The sequence below is a fragment of the Etheostoma spectabile genome, chromosome 21 (genome assembly GCF_008692095.1).
Source record: "Etheostoma spectabile isolate EspeVRDwgs_2016 chromosome 21, UIUC_Espe_1.0, whole genome shotgun sequence".
Taxonomy (NCBI): domain Eukaryota; kingdom Metazoa; phylum Chordata; class Actinopteri; order Perciformes; family Percidae; genus Etheostoma; species Etheostoma spectabile.
In genome coordinates, this window is record NC_045753.1 from 11602277 (window position 1) to 11608160 (window position 5884).

General features: G+C 44.7%; 1 long non-coding RNA gene across 1 annotated transcript; it reads left to right on the plus strand.

Moving 5' to 3' along the window:
• Window positions 1–4521: 4521 nt before the first annotated feature.
• LOC116671024 (uncharacterized) lies at window positions 4522–4759 on the plus strand. The gene is made up of 2 exons (XR_004327168.1): window positions 4522–4624; window positions 4726–4759. It is a non-coding gene; the product is annotated as an uncharacterized LOC116671024 (long non-coding RNA).
• Window positions 4760–5884: the final 1125 nt, after the last annotated feature.

Below are 5884 nucleotides of genomic sequence, written 5' to 3' on the forward strand. Positions count from 1 at the left end.
TGTGTGTGCGGTTTGGGCAGGTGTGTGGAGGTTTGTGTGCAGGGTGTGTGTGTGTGTGTGCAGGTGTGTGTGTGTGTGTGTGTGTGTGCAGGTGTGTGGTTTGCGTGTTTGGGTGAGTTGTGTGTTGTGCAGCTGTGTGTGGTGCTGGCGTGTGTGTGTGCAGGTTGTGTGTGTGTGTGTGTGTGTGTGTGCAGTGTGTGTGTGTGTGTGGGTGTGCAGGTGTGTGCTGGTGCAGGCGTGTGTGTGTGTGCAGGTGTGTGTGTGTGTGTTGCGGGTGTGTGTGTGGTTGCAGGTTGTGGTGTGTGTTCAGTTGTGTGTGGTGTTTTGTGTTGCAGGCGTGTGTGTGTGTGCAGGTAGTTGGTGTGTGTGTGTGTGTGTGTGTGTGTGTGTGCAGTGTGTGGTTGCATGGTGTTGTTTGTGGCTTGCAGGTGTGTGTGTTTCGTGTGTGTGTTGCATGGGTGTGTTGCAGGCGTGTGTGTGTGTGGCGTGTTGTGTGTTCTGTGATGTGTTTGTGCAGCGTGTGTGTGTGTGCAGGTAGGTGTTGTGTGCAGGTGTGTTTGTGGTGTGGCAGGTGTGTGTGTGTTGTGGCGTGTGTGTGCACGTAGGTGTTTGATGGTGTGAGTGGTGGACAGGCGTGTGGTGGTGTGTGTGCAGCTGTGTTGTGTGTGAGTGTTTTAAGTTGTGTTGTGTTCGTGTGGGGTGTTGCGTTTTTTGGCTAGTTCGTAGGTGTGTGTGTCAGCATGTGTGTGGTGGTGCAGGTGTGGTGTGTTGTGTGCATGTGCAAGGCTGCGTCTACACGCAAACAAATAGTAAATTTCCGATTAAAAAAATTGAGGTTTATTGCGCATAAATTCCAAAAATAACTGTAAACTAAAGTTAATAAGTTAGTGTTACGTAGCGTTGAACTTCAAAAAAACGACAAACGTTGAAAAGAAAGCGTCCAAAGTGTTGAAAAAAGAGACAAAAACTTCAAAAAAAAGTTAAAAACTTCAACAAAACTGTTGATTTTTCAATTTTGACGGGAAGATAATAACCCATCCACGTTGATAAGATCATTAAAATGAAAAAAATAACATATAAATTATAAAAAAGTGCGATTAATTGTGATTAGTTGTGCGCTAACTGTGACATTAATGTGATTATTAACACTAAAAACAGCTCTAATAACTTGTCTAATAACAAGTATTGTTTGGTGAATAAGTTATTTAAGTGAGAACAAGGTGTTAATTAGTCGATTAGACAAAGCAGATCGTTATTTATAGAATCAATTATTCAAATATAGTCAGATATATTAAATAGTCATATTTAATAATTAAATAATTATGTTAAATAATCATATTTAATAATTATATTTGACAGACGGACCAACTTCACTTCTCTTAACCATCGTCACTGGCAGGAGAAAGAAAAGAGGAAGATACACACACACACACACACACACACACAAACGAAACACAGGCCAGAACACACACCCACGATGGGGGCACAACAGAACCACACCACACGGCCAGCGCACAGCACACAGAGACACCACACACCACACAGAACCACACACACACGAACACGACACTCAGCGCAACACCAAACACCCACAACAGCACACAACACACACACACACACACACACACACAAAAACACACACACGATACACCACACCCACAACACACACACACACACACCGCACGTCACACACACAGAGACACACACACACACACACACGAAACACACACACACGAACACACACGACACACACATCACCCACACACACATCAACACACACACAACACAAGAAACACACCCCCACACACACACACACATACCACAGACACACAGAGCCACACACTATATACACACACACACACACAGAACACACAACACAGAAGACACAACACACACCCACACCACAGAGACCAGAACCACCAAAGACACACACATACGCTTACGACCCACAGCACACACCAAGATCACACACACACACACACAGCACACACACAGCAACGACAACACAAACACACACACACAAGACACACATCACAGAGAGTACACACATATACACGAACTACCGATACACACACACATGCACTACAGTGAACAAACACAGGGCAACACCACCCACACACAGATCACATAATACGCTATACACCACGTACCGTCACACACACACACAGAGGGACACAATACACCCACACATACATCAACACACACGCCACTCACACACACACTCCTCACACTACACACCCACACCACACACACACCCACCACCCCCCCGGATTGATTTTGAGGTATAATACTGTCTCTCTGCGTGACGCCAGCAACGTCAGCCGCATCAAAGCTGCTGACTTAATCTCCCGCTCGACGTCGAGTCCGCGACCTGGCTGCAGGCGCTCTGGAAACGGTGTTTTTTCAATCCCCCCAATCAGAGGCGCTGTCAGCGGAACGACGGGCCGTCCTGTGGAGAAACGCTGTATAAGACATCGACTTGGACACTGGAGTGGGGGGGGGGGGGGTAAACAAACACCCCGCACTTCTTTCTCCTTGCTTTCAGCGCCGATCTATCTAACCACACTCCACACACACCACACACACCCACAGAGATACCACACACCAACACGCAAAAGACACAGACACACACATACCACCTCAGACTTAACCATCCACACATACACACACCACAATCATGCAGATACAACCACACACACACCGAGACACACAGAAACCACACACACCACACCACACACACATACACAACCACACAAACCAAAACACAACCCACAACACACACAGAGACACACACAATACACAGACCACGACACAAGAGACACACACCAATATATACATACACCACAGGACACGAACACACACACCACACAGACAACACACAAACACGCCAGACAACAATACAAACACACACAAACACACACACACAGATACAAACAAACACACACAACGAACACTACCACACACACATGGACACATACACACACCAGACACAAGTGACATAACGACAACCCAACAGACACGAGACACACCACACACACACACCCACAGAGAAGGACTATAACAAACACACACAGAGACACATACACCAGAACACCCACACACCCCCCCCCGGATTGATTTGATGGTATAATCTGTCTCTGAGCGTGACGCACAACCTCAGCCTTCCAAGCGCTGACTTCAATCTCCCCAACACGCACAAAGACACACACAAAGACACCACATACACAAGAGAGACACACACACACACACAGATACACTACACACACACACACAGAGACACACAGAGAGACACCACACCACCAACACACACAACACACCAAACCACACACAGACACACCACACACACAAAGAGACACACACCTACACACACACACACACACACACACACACACACACACAGACACACTCAGACTTAACATACCACACATAACAACGCAAACACACACACACACACACACACGATACATACATCCACACACACACACAACACCACACACACACAACACACGCACACCACACAAGAGCGACACACAACACCACCACACACACACACACACACACACACCACACACACACACACACACACACACATGCATTACATGAGTTAAACATAATCAGATCATGAGTCTGTAATCAAGGCTGCCGTCAGACTGTCATTAAAAACACAGAGTCGTCCTGCAAATAAGTCCTCATTTGCATACAGGAAAGCAGTATTTCCAGTAAGGTGATGTATTTAGAAACAATTTAAAGTGAGAAATAAACCGTGCAGCTGCTGAATCTTCATTTCACAACAAAGGTTAGTTTGGAAGTCTTTCGTCAGATTTTGAGCGGCGGCGAGCCAATCCGAACGCTCCTCATTTGCATACAGGAAAGCCTGTATTATTGTCTGGCTGGAAAATTGCATTTGCACGTGTTGCGTTGGTCACACTCATCCCGCACGTCAGATATATCTGTGTTTGTGGTTTCCCTTTTTGTTGCTTATAACTTTAACAAATGGGGGCTCGTCCGAGATAGACCCTTTTAAAGGGGCACCATGCAGTTTTGGCAATTTCTTCGCTTTGTCCTCACAGGTTTCTCTAATGAGCTCCTCTTAAAGACCTCCTTAAAACCTAAAATATACAAAGATTAAACTGAGTTAAGCCCAAAGATGCTTACAAAAGGAACAGCGGTAAAAAATGGGGGCTCATCCGAGATAGACATATTATCCTTTTAAAAAGACGCCATGCAGTTTTGGCAATTTCTTTGCTTTTTCCTATAGAGCTCCTTCTAAAGACCTCATAAAAACCTACAATATACAAAGATTAAACTGAGTTAAGCCCAAAGATGCTTACAAGTGCAACAGCGGTAACAAATGGGGGCTCGTCCAAGATAGACGCGTTAGCCCTTTAAAAAGGACGCTACGCAGTTTTGGCAATTTTTTCGTTTTTTTCGTGCTTTTTGCTCACCTGTTTCTCCATAGAGCTCCTCCTACAGCTTGATTATAGATATTTGGCAATGCAGTTGTAAAATCTTGTTGGCGACTCTCCCTCCTCCCATCTTCTCCCTCTGGTCATGTGCATTTGTTTTCAAAGAAGCAGGCAAACGCACGGAGCCATGTCCACTGAGGTAGACAGCTAGTAAGCCTGTAACAGACTGCGATCATAAAAACAACCTAAAATATACAAAGATTAAACTGAGTTTAGCCCAAAGACGCAAGTGTACAAAATGGGGGCTCGTCCGAGATAGACGCCGTAAGCCCGTAACAGACAGCGATCATAATGACAACCTAAAATATACAAAGATTAAACTGAGTTTAGCTCAAAGATACTTACTGGTGCAACAGCGGTAACAAATGGGGGCTCGTCCGAGATAGACAAGTTATTTTTAAAAAGGACGCTACGCCGTTTTGGCAATATCTTTACTGTGTTCTAATATACAAAGATGCTTTTATGCTCACAGGTTTCTCTATAGAGCTCCTCCTACAGCTTTGGAATAGATAATTGGCAATTTTTTGGTCACTTTTTTCACCATTGTTATCGCTTTTTTCCACATTGTTATCAGTTTTCCAATGTTGTGGGTGCTTTTTTTTATGTTTTTGGTGTTTTTCCCAACGTTTTTTGATATTTTTACTGTTGACATTTTCAGCGCTTATTTCGACGGCTCATTTTTTGTGACAAAAAAAAAGAAAATTAACTGAAAAAGGGTCAATCTGACCCAAGGGTTAAATTGAGTTTTAGCCCAAAGATACTTACAAGTGCAACAGCTAGAACATCAGGTCGGCATTGAATTTGCCGTTTGTCTCAGTTCTCTCCATTCTGAAAACGCAGCTCCTATGTCTCCTTGTGTCTGCCCCCCCCCCCCCCCCCCCCCCCCCCCCCCCTCGGTCAATCTGCCGTTTTTCTCTTCCTCTGTTCCTCCGACAACGCTTTCCGAGCTTTCTGCTTCTTTTTAGCCGGCTCAGCCATGACAATAGTGTGAAAAACTCCATCGCTCACAGGCGCTGGGGGGAGCGAGACGACTCCCATTCAACTCAAATAACCATGTAACCGTTCCAACGACTCCCAAGCTGTTCATTCAAGGTAAATTCAGCTAAAAAAAAAAAAGGGCATAGTTCTCCTTTAAAGTGTCATGTTTTACACTCTTTCCCTATTGTGAAGTTGAAGTTACGCTTAGTAACTAACCGGCTGCACAGACATTCAGTTACAGTATGATTTGATAAGAAAGTCATTACTGCTTTTAGTCTTGTGGTTGTTAGGAATAATGAAAAGATAAAATTATCCCATCCTTAATTTTGAATGAAGTAAATAACGTTAGTGTCTCTTCTGCTCCGCCAAATAGAAACGGAGCAGCACAGGGAAGTTGAAGAGTCGATGTTTTCCCTTTTTAGGGACTTCCCTGTTCTCCT